Raw genomic sequence first — 24,228 nt, 5'->3', positions numbered from 1 at the left:
AAGAATTTTGTATGTTCCAATGAGATCACCTCTCATTCCTCTGAACTCCAGGGAATCTCTCCTCATAGGACAATCCCCCCATCCCAGGAATCAGTCTGGTGAACCTTTGTTGCACTCCCTCTATGGCAAGTATATCCTTCCTTAGGTAAGGAGGCCAAAACTGCACACAATACTGCAGGTATGGTGTCACCAGGGCCCTATATAATTGCAGTAAGACATTTTTACTTTCATACTCAAATCCTCTTGCAATAATGGCCAACATGCCATTTGCTTTCCTAATTGCTTGCTGTACCTGCGTGTTAACTTTCAGTGATTCATGTACAAGGACACCCAGGTCCCTCTGAACACCAACATTTCCCAATCTCTCACCATTTAAAAAATACTCTGCTTTTCTATTTTTCCTATCAAAGTGGTTAACTTCACATTTCTCCACATTATATTCCATTTGCCATGTTCTTGCCCACTCACTTGGCCTGTCTATATCCCCTTGAAGCCTCCTTGCACCCTCCTCACAACTTACATTCCCAACCAGCTTTGTATCATCAGCAAACTTGGATATATTACATCTACCCTGTCAAGCCCTGTAAGAATGTTGTATGTTTCAATGAGATCACCTCTCATTCTTCTAAACTCTAGGGAATATAGGCCTAGTCTACTCAATCTCTCCTCATAGGACAATCCCCCCCATCCCAGGAACCAGTCTGGTGAACCTTCGTTGCACTCCCTCTATGGCAAGTGTATCCTTCCTTAGGTAAGGAGAACAAAACTGTACACAATACTCCAGGTGTGGTCTCACCAGGGCCCTATATAATTGCAGTAAGACGTCTTTACGCTTATACTCAAGTCCTCTTGTAATAAAGGCCAACGTACCATTTGCTTTCCTAATTGCTTGCTGTACCTGCATGTTAAGTGATGTTGGTTTAGCGTTATATATTGGCCAGGACACCAGGGAGAACTCCCCAGCTCCTCTTCGAATAGTGCTATGGGATCTTTTACATCCAGCTGAGAGGGCAGACAGGGCCTCAGTTTAAAGCAGACCTTAGAGAGAATGATGGCCAAGATCAAGGTAACCTCCCTGATAATAGAGCCAGAGGAAGGGATCATGAGCTTGTATAGTATTGTGCACAACTCTGGTCACTTCACTACAGCGGGAACATTATGGTGTTGGAGACTCGGGTCACGTTACTACACATGGTGTTAGAGGAAGTATATTAGAGGGAAACTAAATTGATACCTTGGATGAGGCTACAAGGAGAGGCTATGGAAATTTGAACTGTGTGTGCCAGAGAAAATGTGACTCAGAAGAGATCTTAATGAAGTATTGAAAATCCCATGGGACAGAGATAAGACGAAACCTGATAATGACATAAACACGAACTCTAAAACACAGGCACAGAATCGTGTGCAGAAGAAGAAGGCTGGACAGCTAGTTTAGATTTAACTACTTTACACAGAGTTGTGAACGTACGGAACAGACTTCCCAAGAAGGCAGTGGAGATGGATAGTAACAAAAAATCCATGGAGGAACTGGGTAAGACTTTGGCAGAGAAAGCAGCTGATGGGTATGAGAAATAGAGTAGTGCATGGGATCTTTCAAAGCTTTGGATCGGTCAGATGGATTGCAATGGCCACTTCTGGTCTTGCGTGTTCCAATGTGCTATGAGACTGGGAATGAATGACAGGTGTACTTTGTGTAAGCTCTGCCAGCATTCAAGAAAAGACTCTCATTATAAAAAGTAGAACCATGCGTGGAATTAATTAAGATCGACTACCACTCTGGTTTTTAGCTCACCAAGTGCAAAACATAATTATATTTTTAAGAACACATTCTTTGGTAATTAATGTTAGTTTCAAATTGACTTTTGTTTGGGGGAGGGGTGGGAGGGAGAGAAATTGTGAAGAAATGGTTCCTGATTCAAGTAATTTACTTAAGATATTGTCACCACCAATATTGCATTTGAATACCAATTAATAATGTAAATGTTTTCTTTACGTGAAATACAGGATCTAAGGCGGCGATTTCACAGCCTACTGCAGCCCGCACTCTCCAAGTGATTTTACGTTAATAGGGCTTGTTAAGCCCGCCCTGTGAGTTTCCCAGCCAATTAATAGGAACTTGTCTGATGACGTCATTTGATGACGCGTCATCAGCCGGTTTCCTTAAAGGGGCCGTGTCCAAATTGATTTTGACAGTTGTGCTGTCAGTGTTCTACAGCATTGAGGTGCTGCAAACACTGACAAGCACTGTACAGAGTTGCAGGGCTGCACCCAGGCTCTCCCATGACTCCCTCCATATGCTTATGCTTATGGAGGGAGTCACAGTACACAGGGAGGTCCTCTTCTCTTCCAATGGGTGTAAGAGACCTCCCCAGGAGTCCAACGCAGCCTGGTTGCACATTGCAGAGGAGGTCACAAGCAGGGATGTCGTCAGGAGTCCCTGGCTGCAGTGGCGCAAGCCTTTCAATTATCTCAGTAGATCACAATACGTTACTGCCAAGCCACACTCAACCTCACCCTGCTGTGCCACTCATCACATCCCCATCACTACCTTCCCTACCCTACTCCTGCACATCCTTACTCACACCAACTTACCTTGCACCTCCACCCAGCCCTCTCTATCTACATTATCACTTCCCCATCTCACTAGCCATCCCTCACACTCACCCTCATCCTAGTGCAAGCATACCAACTAACAACACACAAGGGTTAGCACTTGGGTGGTTTAGCCAATGTTCATGTGAAGTTTCTGTTAATGTGCTGTCAAACATTTGAAATCTATATTTTCAACACTTTACCTTATTGGACAGATCTGTGCTCACCTCTGGAAGTGTCTTAGTGAGTTCCAGTGAATGTTGAGGCACAACTCCCCCCCCACCCCCAATTGAGATGAGTGTGAAAGGAAAGGCTTGAACATTGTAGGGATGCTTTATGGTGCTGGTATGGGGTGGTGTCAACCTGGCGCATCATGTGGCAGCCAGGGTGTACAGCGTCAAGTGAAGTAAATCTAGCCATGGTGATGCCATCGCTGGCGTCATGGGCAGCAATGTTGTTGGGTGCTGATGCCCTGTGTCTTGTGCAGCATCAGGTGATTGCGGAGAAGGTTGGTCTTGACAAAGGGTTTCGACCTGAAACGTTGGCTCTATTTCTCTCTCCACGGATGTTGCCTGGCCTGCTGAGTTTTTCCAGCATTTTCTGTTCTTATTTTAGGTTGGTGCTGTTGTTGGTGATGTTGGTGTGCCTGGTGATGTTGGTGTTGGGGCTGATCATGGAAGGATTCAGAGGACCAAGGTGAGATTTTTTTCAAGGGCACTGATGCTGCTGGAATAGATGGCAGCTGAAGCTGAAGCTCTGTCAATGGTGAGAGAGCTTGCTCCAAGGAGGTGACAGTGGATAGAGAGTTTACTCCAAACACTTCCAAACTGCATACAGCTTAAAGTGTCTTCCAAGTCCTGAAGGCTCAAGCTTCTGACATTGGAAAGTGAGCAACTGTGAAACAGTAGCTTTCGTACCACTTTTGCAGCTGTCACCTATTCACAGCAATGGGGAGACATAGAGAACCCGACCTACGAACCTAACGTGATCTCCAAACGATGTGAACCCTGTTAAAAACGTAGTAAAATAGAAATAGGCTGGAAAAATGGGAGTTAACAAGCGTTTAACAAGCATTTAACTATCTTAAATGCCTCCCCCGCCGCTTGGTATCGGGTCCGTTCTGAAACTGCAGACCCAACACTCTGGAAACTTACATGGAAGCGGGTTCGCAACGGGTCTCCAAATCTGCTGTCAATCATTTTGATTTTGACAGCGGACCCGCCTCTGAAGCAACCCTCTGAGCGCCGGCAAAATTGCGGCCTAAATAACTGAAAAGCTCAAAATTAAAAGAAAAGGATTGGCCCCAGAACGTATTATATAACTCTAGGAAGCTGCTTCCTCTCATATTTGTGTTCGCAGTGTGAGGACATCCAGCCCCGTCCACACCAGCCACTTCCTCCAGCCCAGCTGCTTCTGGGCAAGATATATGCGAGTAATCTTAGTCAGCCAGGGAACAGACGTAGTGAAGGTTGTACGGTGGTGGAAAAATTTAATCTGAGAGAGGGAAGGAAGGGGAGGGAGGGAGGGAGGGCAAATAGTAAGCAGCTCTTTCACAACATATCTGACATTTGCTCCCAGGTTTACTGATCACAAAGCTGGCCTGCACTCTTCAGGGGGTAAAAAGAGAGAAAGAAAGGTTAACTCTGCTGGCAGATACTCAGAGAGGTTCAGATCCTTTAGACGCCTGTACCCAGAGGTTTCTGGCAGCCTACGCAGAGGCAGTCAGTCTGAATTAATAGGAGCCAGATGTGCATGACTCAAGCCTGTCTGGGAGATGAGTCTCCTGACTGAACTGAAGTACACAGGGGGCTATCTGGACTGGTGTGAACAAGCTGCAGGGTTCAATCCAGGCTGTTTTGGCTAACATAAGCAGCCAAGCGGCAGGACGACGTCATCAGACTGCCATTTTGATGCACTTTCTGACTTTACCTGGGGCCACCTCTACCCAATTCATCCCATTTGTGCAAACATGGCTGGTTCTAGCTCTTTGATTTGGGCAGAGAATTACTGTGGGTTAGCTTCTGCACTTAAAAAAAGAGACAGTTATAAGTTGTCTTGCCATATTATATCAAGGTAGAAATTTAACCCAAGATTTTAATTAGTAGAGAAAAGTTCCAAAATACAAGTATTTGTACCACGAATCTTAAGAACACAAGGGAAATTAAGATTAATATCAATGTCAGAAGACTGCTGGCCTGGGAAGACGACCATGACAACAATGATAGAAAGAAAGGACTTTGATTTATACAGCGCCATTCATGACCTCAGGACATCCCAAAGCGCTTTACAGCCAATAGTTTACTTTTGAAGTGCAGTCACTGCTGCATTGTAGGAAACACGCCAGCCAATTTGCGCACAGCAAGGTCCCACAAACAGCAATGTGATAATGAGTTTTTAGGTGTTGGTTGAGGGATAAATATTGGCCAGGACACTGGGGAGAACTCCTCTGCTCTTCTTTGAAATAGTGGCCGCGGGATCTTTTACATCCACCTGAGAGGGCAGGCGGGGCCTTGGTTTAACATCTCATCCGAAAGGCGGCACCTCCGACAGTGCAGCACTCCCCCAGCACTGCCCTGGATTGTCAGCCTGGATTATGCTCTCACGGCCCTGGGGTGGGACTTGAACCCACAACCTTCTGACTCACGATGCGAGCGTGCTGCCCACTGAGCCACAGCTGACACACGCCAATGATGTTAATGGATTTGGAGACTTTGAATTGGACCTGACCAACTCAAACTGAGTGAACGCAAAACCATAGCTAGGCACAGGTTAAGTGTTTTCCCGTTTCTAGCAGGCGTGACTACTTACATGAATCAGCATCTCCTACTTTCCTAACTATAAAGAAAATGAATCCACGCTTTATGGTGCGATTTACTAAACAAGTCGGTGAAGAAACCAATGTAATACCTACCAGCCTCTGGACTGGGAACAATGAACTGAAGGAAAAAGTGTGCACAGACATTGTGCAGTTTCCGCTCAATGTTAAAAAAGTATGCCCGTTTGGTATATAATATCAGCTTCAAAGATAATGCAAAAATTGTCAATATTATGGTTGTGCTTTGTCTATTTCCCCTGCTAAATTCACTTCTCTTCCAGCATTCACCTCCTCCCATTCTAAGATGCTTTGGCATGTTCTTCCATGTAAGCACCACCTCCAAGTTCCCCTCCAAGTCACACACCACCCTGACTTGGAGGTATATCGCCGATCCTTCATCGTCGCTGGGTCAAAATCCTGGAACTCCCTCCCTAACAGCACTGTGGGAGTACCCTCACCGCACGGACTGCAGCGGTTCAAGAAGATGGCTCACCACCACCTTCTCGAGGGCGATTAGGGATGGGCAATAAACGCAGGCCTTGCCAGCGATGCCCAGATCCCATAAACGAATTTTAAAAAACTTACTGATGATTTACAATTCATGCAGATTGGTTTAGCCTGGCTCAGATTCCATGCAACCTGGCTTCATTCTTAGACATCAACATCACCTAAACGCTGTCATTCAATTTGCAGGTTTATTGACTTATATTTAGAAGAACTTATTTTTGTTGTTGTAGTAAAATTTCAACAAATTCCAGTCACTTTGTTTCACAACATTCACTGTGTGCGCAAAGCCAGGAATCCTAGTGTGTCATTCAACCGCAAACTAGATGACAATTATACGAGTAGTCCTCAATTATCCAGTGGCTGTTCTTCACAGACGTTTAAAACTTCAAAGAACACAACATACAACAAAGAGAAGCACCTGTTGCCTGAAGTCAAAACAAGGCTACAAACTGTAACAGTCTATTTAGGGATATATGTGTTCCATTGTCGTTAGGCAACTTCACGTACACAGAGCGCTCATTGTGTGGCAACTAATCCTATTAGGTAGTTCAGCAACAAGATTTTTTTTAACAACAACTAGTTAATATTTGAAGACCCTCATCTGGCTAATTGTGGTATCGATCACCTAATGTTGTGATTTAGCTGCTTTTTCCAGGGGTGTATAATTAGGGTCGCCAACCCACCAGGATTATCCTGGAGTCTCCGGGAATTAACGATTAATCTCCAGGACGCTGCTGTGAGAAACCTAGGAGAAAAATCGTACGGCCATGAAAAAAAAAATTGTGTGTTTGTTCTTTTCACTTTCTTTTGAACAGTTATAAAAATACCGGAGATGGGAAAATAGGCCATTTGACTGATAGTCAAGGAAAACACAATCAGATAATGAGGAGTCTCTTCGCTTTCCAATTGCCGTGGGAAAGCGGTGCGCTGCGAGGATTGACGTGTCGGGCAACCAATTGCAGGGGGCGAGGTGGGAGATCATTTGATGAATCTTCCAGGATTACGTCCAAACAGAGTTGGTATAATACTCCATTTACTGTACATTGCTTGGCTGCAACTAATAGCAAGAGCACTGTTGAAGATTAACTCTGTAAAGCAAATGACACAACACCATGGCTGTCGGAGTGTCCGAAACCCTCCTTGGAGGCGGAGGGTTCCTTGCGGTGACTCTAATTAGTACACGTCACCAGCAACGTCAAAGCTGAACAGCTGCTGTTGGGCCGCCATCTTGTCTCTGACCATAGAAACATAGAAGATAGGAGCAGGAGTAGGCCATTCGGCCCTTCGAGCCTGCTCCGCCATTCAACGGGATCATGGCTGATCATCCAAACCCTAGCACCCGGTCCCTACACCGACAGCCATCCCACCCAAGCCCTACCCCCGTAACCCTGTAACCCCACGTATTTAATCCCCCCTAACACTAAGGGTGAATTTTTTTATCATGGCCAATCAACCTAACCCGCACATCTTTGGACTGTGGGAGGAAACCGGAGCACCCGGAGAAAACCCGGAGAAAACCATGGGCTAGCCAGTCTGCCCATAGAGGCCAGCAGTGTGGTTTCACCTGCAGTCTGCCCTGCAAAATCAAAAAGTTTCAGCCAGGTTGTCAAAATCTCAAATGCAACTTTGAACTAATTTCATGTGCATGAAGGTTTGCACCTCTCCAGTTACTCTAACGTCACACTTGTAGCTTCTCAGCAACTGGGAAGGTCTGGCGAAGGTACCGTTCGCTGCTTGCTGGCAAATCCGCCCATGATCGAATAGTCTACAGACACTATGGGCTGGATTTTCCAAGCCCCGAGGAGGCGGGCATGGAGCCGGTAAAATCGGAGAAAGTGGGGGCGGATGGCAAACCCACTCCCATCCCGCCTCCGTGCCCTTTTGCCAGGAGGCGGGAAGATGTGCAGTTTCGGGTCCTGTCTCCTGGAGGCGGGAAAGGCATTTAATCCTTTTAACTACCTGTTAACAGGTAGTTAACAGGCAGACAAAAGGATTAGTGCCATTTTACCTTCATAGGTGAAGGCTTCCCAACCTCGGAGAACCCCACCAGGTTGGAGGAGATGTGGAGGAGGTCTGCGGTGTTCAGAGGCACCTGGAAGTAAGGTGTAGAGGTGAGTGATGGGTGCAAGTGTGGAATGGTAAGTATGCAAGGTGAGTGATAAGTTTAAAATAGTGTGCACATGCCTTGTTTTCTTTCTACAGCCTTTAGCCGCGCTGGATGGGGAGAGACGACATTCTCCTTGTCAATTTCACATAATGGCTGTTGGATCCTCCGATCCTACAGACATGTGAAATTTACAAAGTTGAAAGGTTTGATGAGTCCTCACCACAAAGTCTCATCAAACTAAAGAGTATGTCAGTGTTTGACATCTTCACAGAGCTGTCAAACGTTGTCATTTCTTCTTTCAAGAAGTCATGACAGATAGCATGTCTGACGTTGATGTGATCTGTCAGTGACTTCCTCCCTAATTGGTCTGCTGCGCCCTCAGGGCGGGCTTAACAAGCTCAATCAGGGGAAAATCCCTCTGATTGGTCAGGCGAGGATGGACGTTGACACGACAAGCAGCAGTCCCGCCTCCAACTTGCCTGCATTCACAAAATCCAGCCCTATGGGCGCGATCTTGCCAGCCCTGGGGGGGCGGGTATGGAGGCGGGACTGCCGGGAAAATGGGTGCCAGCTTCCCGAAGGCTCCGAACCCCGCCAGGCTCACTGAGGCGAGTATTGGGTCTGCAGGGGTCGGAGGGGTCCAAAAGTGCGCTGAGAAGGTAAGCGATGGGTGCAAGTGTGGAGAGGTGAGTATCTGAGGTAAGTGGAAAGTGTTAGAAAAAGTTTACTTACCTTTGTTTCTTCCTGCAGCCTTCAATTGGTGGGTATGCGGAGAGTCTCGCACCTCTGCAGCAGAGATGACAGATGGCCGTTGCATTCTCCAATGCAGCAACCATCTAATTTCTGCAAAAGAAAGAGGTTTGATGAGGTCTTGAATTCAAGAAGTCATCAAACTACAGAGAATGTCAGTGTTTGACAGCTTCACAGAGCTGTCAAATGATGACAATTCATCTGTCAAAAATCTTTGACAGATGAAACGTCATACATTGATGTTCTCTGTAACCGGCTTTCCCTTAATTGGCCTGCTAAGCCCACGGGGTGGGCTTAACAAGGTCAATCAAGGGAAAATAGCGTGGGTTGGCCAGAAGTTGATGGAGGCGGGACTGAAACCCGATAAGTGGGAGTCCCGCCTCCAAAAGCTCCCCATTATCAAAATCCAGCCCTTTGTCCTAGAAATTTGTCTCGGGTGGTGGTGCAAAACAGGTGGTATCAGATCAGCTGCCCGTTATACGCAGGGCCTGATTTTCCGTTCCATTGAGAGCAATTCCATTCAGCCCCTCGTGCCTGTTTCGCCATTCAGTGAGATCATGGCTGATCTGTCTTCTAACTCCATCCACCCACCTTGGCTCCATATCTGCCCCATAATACCCTCAGCTCGAAAAAAGCTACCTGTCTCAGATTTAAAATTATGAATTGAGCTGGCATCTACTGCTTTTTATGGGAGAAAGAGTTCCACACTTCTACCACCCTTTGTGTGAGGAAGTCCTGAACGGCCCGGCTCTGATTTTAAGGTTACGTCTCCTTGTCCTAGACTCCCCCGCCAGTGGAAAAAGTTTCTCTTTATCTGCCCTATCAGTTCTCCTTTCAAAATCCTAAAAACCTCAATCAAATCACCCCTTAACCTTCTGTATTCCAGGAATACAAGCATAGTTTATGTAATCTCTCCTCATAATTTAATGCTTGGCATCCTGGTGACATTCTGGTGAATCTGTGCTGCACTCCTTCCAAGGTCAATACATCCTTTCTAAGGTGCGATGCCCAGAACTGTACCATTCTCCAGATGTGGTCTACCAGGGCTTTACATAGCTATAGCAAAACCTCCCCCCTTTATATTCTAGCTCTCTAGATTTAAAGACTAACATTCCATTAGCCTTTTTGATTGCTTTTTGTACCTGGCCACCCCTACATTTTAGTGATCTGTGTACATGGATCCCTAAATCTCTTTGGACCTCCACTGCTCCTAGCTTTTCGCCATTTAAAAAATATTCGGGTCTATCTTTCTTAGGTCCAAAGTGGATGACCTCACACTTACCTGCGTTGAAATCCATCTGCCATAGTTTTGCCCACTCACTTAATCTATCAATATCGCTTTGTAATTTTATGCTCCCGTCTACACTACTTACTATGCCACCTATCTTTGTGTCATCGGCAAACGTGAATATATGGCTATTGTGTTATCTAAGTCATTAATAAATATAGTGAATAGCTGATGCCCCAGCCCCATGTATATCTTTCTCAACAGCGTGTATCTCAGGCAAACAACACAGACTTTCAATCAATCACAGTGGAATGCTACCTCTATGAGCTGGTAATCGTGCAGCATATTACTGCACATGGAACAACAGTACTTTGATGGGGTGTTAAAGGCTGTAACTCAATCAAGGGCATTTACATGACATGATAAGTTACGAAAATAAAACTTGAATAATTTATACAGTCATCTGAGGCACAAGATTGTGTTCCAGTCTTGTAACATCATCAGGGATTTGTTGCTCTCAATTTTTTTTTCTTCAATCTTTATATGAGTGCTCCCAATAGCTCAGTGATTACGGCAAAATGCAACAGCTAAACCATGCGAAGGTATCAGTTTATTTTCTCAGTGATGAGTAAGCTGATCCCAGCCAGACTGGCAGTACGGTGCTAAAACTTGCCTCACTTCCATCTGGCTAGGGAGGGGGGAAATCATCCAGGGTTTCCACACTTGGTCATTATCCAGTGACCCATGCTGGAGGTGTGCATGTGTGGATATTTTGGTGGATGGAGATTTGCTTAGGTTGCTATGTGCAGGGACAGTGTAAACACATTCTTTTTGAATATCACAGAATCACAGAAACCCCACAGTGCAGATAGAGGCCATTTCGGCCCATCGAGCCTGCACTGACACATATCCCACCCTATCCCTGTAACCCCACATATTTAATCCCCCAAACACTAAGGGTCAATTTATCATAGCCAATCATCCTAACCTGCACATCTTTGGACTGTGGGAGGAAACCGGAGCACCCGGAGAAAACCCACGCAAACACGGGGAGAATGTGCAAACTCCACACAGAGTCACCCGAGGCCGGATTCGAACGCGGGTCCCTGGCACTGTGAGGCAACAGTGCTGACCACTATGCCACCGTGCTGAATACATCTTCAATGTCGCTAAACTTAGTGACAAGAGCAATTCACAACCCCCCCACCCCCCCGGCCCCACACCCAATTCCACCCCCACCCACCCCCCGGCCCCACCCCCAATTCCCCCCCCACCCCGCCCCCCCCCCCCCCACCACCACCACCAAAGTGAGGACAGGATTGAATTTAGCAGTGGTTTCTGCTGGAAACAGTCAGCAGGTTGGGCAAGATCTGTGGAGACAGCGAAACATATAACTACCCTGGCCGTGATCAGCTAAGTCAACGCAGAGTAAGGATTGAATCCAAGACGTTCCTGGTCGATGTGGTTCTGTAACAAATCATGGGAATCCCGTTTTTGCGTTTTTAGAGGTCACGCTCAAATTGACAAGTAGACAGTTGATGACTTCCAGCATTCAACCCGCTAAAGTTCGGTTTTGTCTCGGGCAATTTGCCGTTGTACAATTTGACATATGCCACAATGCTGCTGTGGAGGTTGGAGATGGTTTTGATTTTTAATATCTTTTCCTCATTCTCCCACCCTGTTATGGTTATTTTTTTTCTCCTGGTTCGGAGGGGCTTTTTCCTTTATTTCTGCCCTCTTAACACTTTCACCATTTACCAAATAAGAAGGGCGGCCAAAATGATTTGGTTATGGTTCAGGACCAAGACTAAACTGTCCTGAAACAATTTGGAAGGTGTGCAAGAGCAGTGTGGGTTCACTCTGGCTACCAAAGGGAAGCACTGCCTCCCTGGATGGCTCCAGCTGCAAACTCATGGAGGGAAAGTGACTGTTAGGAATAGCACAGCCATACAACAACTTGCATTTATGTAGCACCTTTAAAGGTGCTTCACAGGAACGTTATTTGACAAAATTTGACACCGAGCCACATAAGGAGGTATATGGACAGATGACCAAAAGCTTGGTCGAAGAGGTAGGTTTTAAGGAGCGACTTAAAGGAGGAGAGGTTTAGGGAGGAAATTCCAGAGCTTGGGGCCTAGGCGGCTGAAGGCACGGCTGCCAATGGTGGAGCGATTAAAATCGGGGATGCACAAGAGGCCAGAATTAGACGAGCGCAGATATTTCAGAGGGTTGTGGGGCTGGAGGCGGTTACAGAGATAGGGAAGGGCGAGGCCATGGAGGGTTTTAAAAACAAGGAAGAGAATTTTAAAATCGTGGCGTTGCTCAACTGGGTGCCAATGTAGGTCATCGAGCACAGGGGTGATGGGTGAACGGGACTCGGTGTCACATCTCCTCATGTGGCTCGGTGTCAAATATTGTCTGATTGCGCTCCTGTGACGCGCCTTGGGATGTTTTACTATGTTAAAGGCGCTATATAAATACAAGTTATTGTTGTTGGTGTTAACAATTCATCTCTCTCCCTGCCCCACTCCCCCCACACGAGTACTATCTGTATCTCCCACACCCAGAGTGCTCCAATTCATGCCAGCTGTGGCGCAAGAAAGGGAGCACCACAACAAGCTAAAACAATTCAATCCAAACTGCAGTCCACAAGCCCTCAAAATGTGGCCACAAATGTGTTCTATAGAAGCATAACAGTGGGCGTATCCTGCATTGTCAGAGGTGCTGTCCTTGGGCTCTGACATTAACTTCAGAGCCTGTTCTGATGATTTGGATAAATGTTAAAGATCACATGGCACAATTTAAACAGGGAGTTTTGCAAGTGCCCTGGCCAACGTTCCTCCCTCTACCAACACCACCACAAACAGATGAACTAGTCATTAGTTTCATTGTTTGTCAGATATTGCTATGTTCAAAATGGCTGCCAGGTGCAAAATGGTTGCCTTGATTGCCAACAGAACATTCATTGCACTTCAAAACTTATTAATTATGTGAATTTCAATATGATATTTTGATGCAGTATGGGCCTAAGATAAGGATGCAAGTGCAAGTATAATTATATCTGGACTTATTCTATCTCTGTGATCTCCTGTAACCATATGTCCCCACGCGCATCCTCTCATCCTCCGATATCGGCTTACTTGTTGCTTCGCTCTCCATCTGGTCCAATGCCATTGACTGCTTTTTGAGTCTCTATGTCCCTTGCCTCTGGAACTCCCTCTGTGAATACTCTATCTACCTTAATACCCTTTGACATAAGAAAACTACTAGGCACTTGGTCTAAGCGTTAAACAAAGCTTTAATCAACTGTTTTACAACATGGAGGTCTAGTTGTGTCCTTCACTAGTTCCTGGTAAGAATGTCCTGCGCAAGCTGGGCCCGTGCCCGAGTATTTATACTCTCCCTGGACAGCGCCACCCGCAGGCCGCTCAGTATTATTTCATAAGTCTTTCTTTCATGAATGACTGATTCATGTCACCCTTCTGTTCAAATTGAATTCCGCCCCCGTCCCACCAACCTTTCTATTCCCCCTCTCCTGCCTGATTGGTATTCAGTTTGTACTCTGCCCTATGAAGTGCTCTGAGATGTCTTTCTGAATGTGAGAAGTACTACAGAAACATAAGTTGTTATATTTATTGCAAGTAATACTTACTACTGGACCTTCCACGGCATTGCTCAGAGTAAGTCGGACAATGCAAGGTTTTCTACAGATAGGAGCATTATATCATGTATTATTCTGCTATGGTGGGCCTGTGTTTAAATTGGTCACTAATGTAAATGCTGTGGTCAGTTAGCTGTTAATTGGTGAGGGAAATTTGCAGTCAAGGGATGCTTGTAAATTTCGGATTCCAGCATGCAGTGACTGACTCACCTTCTTTTAAAATAAACTTTTGATATTTTGAAATGTACACTACTTGCTAGATTGATTTAACACCAGTTTCCCATGGAGTTACACAGAGGGCATACTCTTACAAGGGATTGGGCGCTGGGGTATGAAAGTAGTCAAAGGGTTATACACCTCCACTGAAAGAATATTGGGAGAGATCTTCCCAGAAACAGTGCAGTAAGTGTGTTTTGATTGGCTCCTGGAAAATAAATGGTATTTTCCTCAACCATTGCAGAGTGATAAATAAATACATTTGTTCTTCACAGCCCCATACTTGCGGAAATAAATAAATCTCCGCATCTAAGCTCTATTTATTGCCCATCTGTTTAGGGTGTAAGTTTTTATAGCAAAGGTCAAAAATATATAAAATTAAGGAAAGATTAAACTAATCTGCATCTTTTCTCACCAACTATCCTCTGCAACAGTTCTGACGAAAGGTCATCAACCGGAAACGCTAACTCTGTTTCTCTCTCCACAGGTGCTGCCTGACCTGCTGAATGTTCCCAGCATTTTCTGTTTTTATCTCTGCAATGGTACTTAGCATCCCAAAATATATTTTTATTCAAACCTCACTCCAAACTTGAATAATGGTGCAATTCTTTTAGAACTGGTCACTGATTATACTCAGAACTCAAAAATAACCATTGTTGATAGTAACGTCGATAAAGTTGCAGTTGGCTATAACCATTTAGTATACCTTACTAAATATAAAGACATTTTCTGAGTTCTTCCCCATTTGCTAATGTTTTCCTCAGTTGTGTCTGTGTTCGGCTTTCTTACTGCACCAGGCGACTGTAGTTCTGACATTTCAGTGAACAGGTAAACATGTTTGCATCCAAAGTTACTTCGGAAGATGTTTCAGTTCATCTTTTATCATTTTTTGGTGCTTTCGCACACACAAAAAAAATAATAATTCTGGTTACTCCTAGTAACTCATAAGAACATAAGAAGTAGAAGCAGGAGTAGGCCATACGGCCCCTCGGGCCTGCTCCGCCATTCAATAGGATCATGGCTGATCCGAACCTAGACTCACGTCCACTTCCCTGCCCGCTCCCCGTAACCCCTAATTCCCTTATCAGCTAGGAAGCTGTCTATCTCCATTTTAAATTTATTTAATGTCGCAGCTTCCACAGCTCTCTGAGGTAGCAAATTCCATAGATTTACTACCCTCTGAGTGAAGAAGTTTCTCCTCATCTCAGTTTTGAAATGGCAGCCCCTTATTCTAAGATTATGCCCCCTAGTTCTAGCGGGGCTATAAAAGGCTCCCAGAGACCAGGTAGGCCTCACAGCGTCGGCGGGAATTTCAGCGGCAGCAGCGGGGCTATAAAAAACTCCTATTCTCGTAATTTTCCACTAGAGGGGACATACCTTACAGACAGCAAGTCGTGGCACACACTGTGAACAGCCAGTCTCACTATCAATCAGGAAAAGATTCAACAACCTGCACTCAATCGCATGCTGGAAGTTATTTGCGTGCTAGCTTGAGTCTATTCACCCAAGAGTGATGGGCTTGGGAACCTGCAAGGGCACGGGTCTTTGACAGCAAATACTGTTACAAGGTACGATGGCCTTTTCATCTATTTCATTTCCTGTGCTTCTCTAGTCTTGACAAAGGGTTTTGACCCGAAACGTTGACTCTAATTTCTCTCCACGGATGTTGCCTGGCCTGCTGAGTTTTTCCAGCATTTTCTGTTGTTATTATTGTTACAAGGTGTTGTTTAGCTAAGTTGAATCAATTTCTTGCAAATGTTGTAATTTGTTATATCTATTGTGTTGCAAACTTTACTTCCCGTAGTAATCCCTCAGTTTAGAAGAGAAACCAAGATAGCAGCCAAAAGAGTTTTCTAAAATATTTGGAAAGTTTTGATTCATTCATTCTTTCTTTTCTTTCCTATTGGTAGCAGTTGTTGACGGCCCATTTTGGACCTGTAGTTTTTGGGACTTCTTGAATGCTGGTTTTCATTCTTGCTTGCTACTTGCTGTTCAATTGTAATTTGTTGCTGTCTTATGAATGTGAGGTTTGAGCGAGGAAATTTGCATATACAAAAGTGGACAGTGAAATGCAAAGCCTGAAGTGTGCTCATGGTAAGTCACACGATGCATTGTGTAACAGGGACACGAACACTATACTATGTAAAACATCACGAGTTATTCTGCTGCTGCAGTATAGGTGTGTGTTTCTTTAATGCTATAAAGTCCAACTGATTTAAATAATCACTGACAGATGAATTAAGAGGCTGCAAACGTTGTGGCTTTAGTATTTTCTGTCTGTACACTCCAAATGACTCTCATTGTCACGCAATAACTTCCCCCCGCCCGCCGCCCGTCACCCGCCACCAAAGTGTGAAATGGAAATTTGCATTAGACACTGTGGGTAGATAGATGGAATGGGGGTAATATAAACCTAACCCGCAGAGGGAAATTGATGAGATGGGATTGGCTGGCCGTTTTACACCCCGGCCAATTTTATTATCCATTGAAGTTAAAAAAAAATGTAAAGTTAAATTGGACAGGGTGGGAAACGACGCCCGGTCCAATTCCTTTAGTTTCCCACCTGGTGGGACAGGTTCAAATGACCCCCATAATACTTATCATTTTATAGTTAAAGTGGGTCCTGGTCAGGTCAAAACATATCAATGAGGGCAACCTACAGAAACCAGCTCATCAAGTCATTCAAAGGTAAATGATCCAATAGGAAGACCAGCATTTCTGCGATCTTACTAACAGGTTAACGTGGTCCAGGGTGTAGACGCTCATCACCGCCTCAGCCTAAAGCAAAGGTTTATCTTCAGTTTCGTCCCTGGTAGTTAAACAGTAGACAAGAAATAATCCCCTGTCACATATCCTTTTAAATGACATCTTTTGACATTTATTGAATTGGTTTCCAGCTATCCCTAATCCCACTGAGCAGCAGTGTTGCTTTGCACTTTTATATTGCCAGTGTAGCATTGATTGCAGGTACCGGTGCCTCTGCTATTAACAGGGTTTCCCAACACAAAGGGCTTGATCATGATCTTCACAGCATTTGTGACCAATCTTTTCATGGGTCCCGGTGAGGTATAAAAGTGGTGGCAGCAGCGAGGCCCGACCACAGCAGCTGGACCTGGGGGAGAGCAGCGACCGGCGAGTATAAAAGCGGCGGCAGCAGCGAGGCCCACCAATTCAGCAGCGGGGGAGAGAGGTAAAAAGTAATCAAAGTGTGACGTCACCAGGAAGCAGGTAAGTGATTGGTTGGTGAGTATTTCTCTCTCTTTAAACCTTAACTCTGCGGTTTATATTTTCTAGGGTCTCTGTGGTGTAGCGGGGACTTCTGCCATACAAGCGCCCTAGAGTATATCTTTAATTGGTGGTATTGAATTAATTAAAATTAATTAAAGGGTAAGTCAAGTCAGGACAGCCCAGCCCCGTGTTATGCTCCTCTTGCTCTATGTGGGAATTCAGGGACACTGCCGGAGTCCCTGACGACCATGTGTGCCGGAAATGTATCCAGCTGCAGCTTCTAGCAGACCGCATTGAGGCGCTGGAGCTGCAGATGGATGAGTTTTGGAGCATTCGCGATACTGAGAGGGTCGTGGATAACACGTTTAGTGAGTTGGTCACACCACAGGTAAAGGCTGCACAGGCAGAAGGGAAATGGGTAACCATCAGGCGGAGCAGTAGAAGCAGGCAGGTAGTGCAGGGGACCCCTGTGGCCATCCCCCTCTCAAACAGGTATACCGATTTGGATACTGTTGAGGGGGATGACTTACCAGGGGAAGGCAGCAGCAGCCAACTTCCTGGCACCGGGGGTGCTTCTCAGGAAGGGTGGTAGGGGATTCTATTGTAAGGGGAACAGATAGGCGTTTCTGTGGCCGTAGACGTGACTCCAGGATGGTTTTTTGCCTCCCTGGTGCCAGGGTCAAGGATGTTACTGAATGGCTGCAGGGCATTCTGAAGGGGGAGGGTGAACAGTCAGAGATCGTGGTTCACATTGGGACCAACGACATGGGTAGGAAGAGGGATGAGGTCCTGCAGCAAGAATTTAGGGAGCTAGGTAGCAGATTAAAGAGCAGGACCTCAAAGGTTGTAATCTCTGGATTACTCCCGGTGCCACGTGCTAGTGAGTATAGGAATAGGAGGATAGAGCAGATGAATGCGTGGCTAAAGAGTTGGTGCAGGAGGGAGGGCTTTCGTTTCCTGGATCACTGGGTCTGCTTCTGGGGAAGGTGGGACTTGTACAAGTCGGACGGGTTGCACCTGAACCAGAACAGGACAAATATCCTTGCGGGGAGGTTTGCTAGCACTGTTGGGGGGGGTTTAAACTAACTTGGCAGGGGGATGGGATACAGAGTGGAGCTATAATAGGGGGTGATGTACAGCCAAATATAGAGGAAAAAACAAGTCAGCTTGGAAGGCAGAGCAAATATGTAATGGCACAAGGGTGTAGGGCAAGGCTGGATGGCATTTATTTTAATGCAAGGAGTCTTGCGAATAAGGTGGATGAACTGAAGGTGTTGATGAACACATGGGAGTATGATATTGTTGCTATCACAGAGACATGGTTGAGGGAGGGGCAAGACTGGCAGCTCAATATTCCGGGGTATAGAATCTTCAGGCGAGACAGAGGGGGGGGGGTGGTGAAAGAGGAGGGGGTGTCGCAATATTAATTAAGGAGTCAATTACTGCTGTAAGGAGGGATGATATATTAACAGGTTCCTCTAATGAGGCCATATGGGTAGAACTTAAAAACAAAAAGGGGGCAAGCACTTTGCTGGGAGTGTACTATAGGCCCCCAATCAGTCAGGGGGAGATAGAGGAACAGATATGTCGGCAAATCTCAAAGAAATGTGCAAATAATAGGGTAATAATAGTGGGGGATTTCAACTTCCCCAATATTAACTGGGATAGTCAGAGTGTGAAAGGCTTAGAGGGTGCAGAATTCTTAAAGTGCATCCAGGAGAGCTTTTTGAGCCAGCATGTAGAAAGTCTGACAAGAGAGGGGGCGGTACTGGACCTAATTCTAGGGAATGTGACCGGGCAAGTGGTAGAAGTGTTAGTAGGTGAGCACTTTGGTGACAGTGACCATAATTCGGTGAGATTTAAGGTAGTCATGGAAAAGAACAGAGATGGACCGGAAATAAAGGTTCTAAATTGGGGGAAGGCCGATTTTAATATGATAAGGCAGGATCTGGCCAAAGTGGACTGGGATCAGCAACTTGTAGGAAAATCCACCTCAGAGCAATGGGAGTCTTTCAGAAAGGAAATTGAGAGAGTACAATGGCAACATGTTCCCGTAAAGGTCAAGGGTGGGACCAACAAGCCCAGGGAACCTTGGATGTCAAGGGATATATGAGAATGGATTAGGAAAAAAAGGGGGGCTTTTGGCAGATACAAAGGGCTAAAGACAGAGGAAGCCCTAGAGGAGTATAAAAAGTGCAGGGGGATACTTAAAAAAGAAATTAGGAAAGCGAGGAGGGGCCATGAAATAACACTGGCGAGCAAAATAAAGGAAAATCCTAAGGTGTTTTATAAGTATATTAAGGGCAAGAGGATAACTAGGGAAAGAGTAGGGCCCATTAGGGACCAAAGTGGCAATCTGTGTGTGGAGCCAGAAGATGTAGGTGGGGTTTTAAATGAATTTTTTGTATCTGTGTTCACTATGGAGAAGGACGATGTAGACATAGAAATCGGGCAGGGGGACTGTGATATACTTGAACATATTAGCATCGAGAGGGAGGAGGTACTAGCGGTTTTAGCAGGCTTAAAAGTGGATAAATCCCCAGGCCCGGACGAGATGTATCCCAGGCTGCTGTGTGAGGCAAAGGAGGAGATTGCAGGGGCTCTGACACAAATTTTCAGAACCTCTCTGGCCACAGGGGATGTGCCAGAGGACTGGAGAACAGCTAACGTAGTACCATTATTCAAGAAGGGTAGTAGGGATAAACCAGGGAATTACAGGCCAGTGAGCCTAACATCAGTGGTAGGGAAATTATTGGAAAAAATTCTGAGGGACAGAATTAGCCTCCACTTGGAGAGGCAAGGATTAATCAAGGATAGTCAGCATGGCTTTGTCAAGGGAAGATCATGTCTGACCAATTTGATTGAATTTTTCGAGGGGGTGACTAGGTGTGTGGATGAGGGTAGTGCAGTGGATGTGGTATACATGGATTTCAGTAAGGCTTTCGATAAAGTCCCGCATAGGAGGCTGGTCAAGAAGGTAAGAGGCCATGGGATCCAGGGTGCCTTGGCACATTGGATCCAAAACTGGCTTAGTGGCAGAAGGCAGAGGGTGACGGTCGAAGGTTGTTTTTGTGACTGGAAGCCTGTGTCCAGTGGGGTACCGCAGGAATCGGTGCTGGGTCCCTTGCTGTTTGTGGTCTACATTAATGATTTGGATGTGAATGTAAAAGGTATGATCAGTAAGTTCGCAGATGACACGAAAATTGGTGGGGTGGTAAATAGCGAGGAGGGTAGCCTCAGTCTGCAGGACGATATAGATGGGTTGGTCAGATGGGCGGAACAGTGGCAAATGGAATTTAACCCTGAAAAGTGTGAGGTGATGCATTTTGGAGGGACTAACAAGGCAAGGGAATACACAATGAATGGTAAGACCCTAGGAAAGACAGAGGATCAGAGGGACCTTGGTGTGCATGTACATAGATCCCTGAAGGCAGCAGAACAGGTGGATAAGGTGGTGAAAAAGGCATATGGGATACTTGCCTTCATTAGCCGAGGCATAAAATATAAGAGCAGGGAGGTTATGATGGAGCTGTACAAAACGCTGGTTAGGCCACAGCTGGAATACTGTGTGCAGTTCTGGTCACCACACTATAGGAAGGATGCGATTGCTTTGGAGAGGGTGCAGAGGAGATTCACCAGGATGTTACCTGGGCTGGAGCGCTTCAGCTATGAAGAGAGACAGGACAGGCTGGGGTTGTTTTCCTTGGAGCAGAGAAGGCTGAGGGGGGACCTGATTGAGGTGTACAAAATTATGAGGGGCATAGATAGGGTAGATAGAAAGGAGCTTTTTCCCTTAGTAGAGGGGTCAATAACAAGGGGGCATAGATTCAAGGTAAGGGGCAGGAGGTTTAGAGGGGATTTGAGAAGAACTTTTTCACCCAGAGGGTGGTTGGAATCTGGAACTCACTGCCTGAAAGGGTGGTAGAGGCAGGAACCCTCACAACATTCAAGAAGCATTTGGATGAGCACTTGAAATGCCATAGCATACAAGGCTACGGACCAAATGCTGGAAAATGGGATTAGATTAGACAGGGCTTGATGGCTGGCGCGGACACGATGGGCCGAAGGGCCTCTTTCTGTGCTGTATAACTCTATGACTCTATGATAAGCCACTGTCAGACAGAACCACCCCTCTACTGACCTAGTAGACAAGAGGAACTGATTCCATTGTGCGAGTATGTTGTTTGCGTCAGTGTGTATTTATTAAAGTAACTGTGTGCGCAATCAATCACCACATCATGACATGATGCTCCTGGGTCTGTGCATGCACAGTTGGGAAAAATTGAAGACAATGGCAACAAACAGCTCACCATTTAGAAACTGGCCTCCAATTATAACGGCTGTGGATCAGAAGGTGAATCAGGGAAGGCGCCACATGAAAGTCATCGGGCTCTTAACACACAGAGGCCTCCTGTAGTGTAAACAACCCTTTAAAACCATCCCTAAAGACACCCATGGTTTCACCTTGTTCCCAATTTCTTTTTTACAAAGAGCTGAATTAGTGCCAGTCCACAGCGAGGAATCTCCCCATGAGCTCTAGTGCCAGCCTGGCTTTGTCTTTAATTTCAAGCTCTGCCCCTATGATCCTATGATATGCACTATAATATGCACTTGCATGGATGCGCAGCCCTCTCTGTAAAAATGTTTGCATATAATACTGCATAATTATATTGAGCACCTGGGTTTTAATTCCATTTTCTAATGTAAAGTGGTACACATTAGATGAAGGCGATTTGACAGTGGCGAACACCATAGCTGTGCCTGCTGCTGCTCTCCCCAATGTCCATACATGCAGGGGTCATGGAAATCATATGCAGGTCCCCTAACTGGCTGTTTCCCCCCTCCCTAAACTAGAGGCACTGAGACCAAAATGTAGCTTTCTGTTGTTACCTCGATTACTGGTCCAGCTGAGATCAGCTAGCTCAGCACGCACCACAAATCGAACCTTGGACCTTTTTTTGGTCTGTATGGCTTGGCGCCTTTGTCCACCTTTCACGACCTCAGGATGTCCCCAAAGCACTTTACAACCAATGAAGTACTTTTGAAGTGTAGTCACTGTTGTAATGTAGGAAACGCAGCAGCCAATTTGCGCACAGCAAGCTCCCACAAATAAATGACCAGATAATCTGTTTTAGGTGTGGGTTGAGGGTTAAATGTTAGTTAGGACACTGGGAGAACTCCCCTCTGTTCTTCTTCGAATAGTGCCATGGGATTTTTTACGTCCACCTGAGAAGGCAGACATCTCAACATCTCATCTGAAAGGTGGCACCTCCGACAGTCCCTCAGTACTACAGTGAAGTGACAGCCTGGATTATATGTTCAAGTCTCTGGAGTGGGGCTATGAACCCACAACTTTCTGAACCAGAGGCAAGAGTGCTGCTGCTGAGCCACAGCTGACGCTCGTAGATGGGGAAGAGGAGGTGGCTGGATCCTTGGGGCTTCTGAGAGATGCACTGGCTGCATTGGAACAGATAGGAGCAGAAGCACGCAAGGGCAGTCCCACTGAGCTGGACCTCTGCGGAGAAGCGGTGGAGGAGGAGGATATGCTCAACTGTGATGAACACTGCGAAGAGGTCAGGGAGGGAAAGGAGGAATAGAGCACCACGTTCAAAATTGCAGAGCATGTTGTTGGTGACTTTGACAAGGGCAGTCTCAGTGTTGTGGGCAGAATGGAAATTAGGATGAAGGACATCTCTTATTTGCCAGTCTTGTAAATCTCTCATTTACAAGGCAATTCAATTGGTAAACTAAACAGTCAGTAAAAGTAATTTGTTTAAAAAAAAATCCCAGTAGCAGCATCAGGAAAAACAAAAAAAGCAACCAGCTCTGGAGACAGCAAGACTCTTTCACAGTGAGTGGGTCATTTGCATAATTAACTTGTACTGCCAAGATGCTTATCAGATTTTGCATCATCTCCATTAAGCAGCTGAGGCAGAAGCAATTAATGGCACACCTTGGATTGATCCGTGGCAAGACCACTTTCAGTGGATATTGTGCTGATTGCACAGGACTGATTAATAAACATGGGTTCGGGCTGCTCATTATTTACAGCAGTCGTTCAAATTTGCGCCAGTTGCTGGCAGCTCTCACTGCTTCGGTTCTAAGTATTGTTCAACTGTGTCAATTTACTGCACGTCTCCAAAAATTTGCTGATTGAGTACTTGTGTTTACGTGGTGACAATGGCTGTTTTGTCAAAAGTGCCAGCAGAAAATCAACAGGTCATTAGATTACTATTATCTTTGTCACTGAATCTTGGGGCGGGCTGCCAAAGTCTACATCAAGCTTAGAAATTGAATCCCTTGTGTTTTATACAGCGGCAGAGCCCTACAGCAACACAGCGGGAAATTGGACCCCTTCAGTACATGGGGTTTCAACCTCTTCCATTTTAGTGTAACATTATACCAGACAGCCCATTTATGCTCTTAATATTAATGCAGTTTTAATAATACTACAAAATGAATGGGATATTATCAGAGATTAAGCTGGGTATTTGCAGTAGCTTTAGATTTATACTCGCGTCACGGGTTTAACCCTCGGACTGCTGGCAGGTCGCTGGGTCAAGATCCTGGAACTCCCTACCTAACAGCATTGTGGGAGAACCTTCACCACACGGACTGCAGCCGTTCAAGAGGAAAGTCCACCACCGCCACCTTCTCAAGAGCAACTAGGGATGGGCAATAAATGCCGAACTTGCCAACGATGCCCATATCCCGAGACTTTTAAAAAGTCAAGGGATATTTCCAAAGACTGGCCTTTCTTTTTAAAATAAAGTGAGGTTTTGAACTCCCAGACTATAACACTAAAGTGAACACAAACATTACAGTTATAAAGTTACTCAAATTTTGGGAGCAGTGTCATTGCAGTGACATTAACCTCACACGACTATAATAACTATTTAAAATATAACACAAAAAATAAACATTTACAGCATTTTATTTTTGCTCAGCCCATCTGCCCTTATCAGAATCACAGAAACCCCACAGTGCAGATAGAGGCCATTTCGGCCCATCGAGCCTGCACCGACACATATCCCACCCGATCCCCGTAACCCCTACACCAACACATATCCCACCTATCCCCGTAACCCCACGTATTTAATCCCCCTAACACTAAGGGTCAATTT

This window comes from Somniosus microcephalus, chromosome 9 (assembly GCF_052327205.1).
Source record: "Somniosus microcephalus isolate GS21.2 chromosome 9, FLI_Smic_1.0, whole genome shotgun sequence".
Taxonomy (NCBI): domain Eukaryota; kingdom Metazoa; phylum Chordata; class Chondrichthyes; order Squaliformes; family Somniosidae; genus Somniosus; species Somniosus microcephalus.
Note: the sequence above shows the minus strand (reverse complement) of the source record.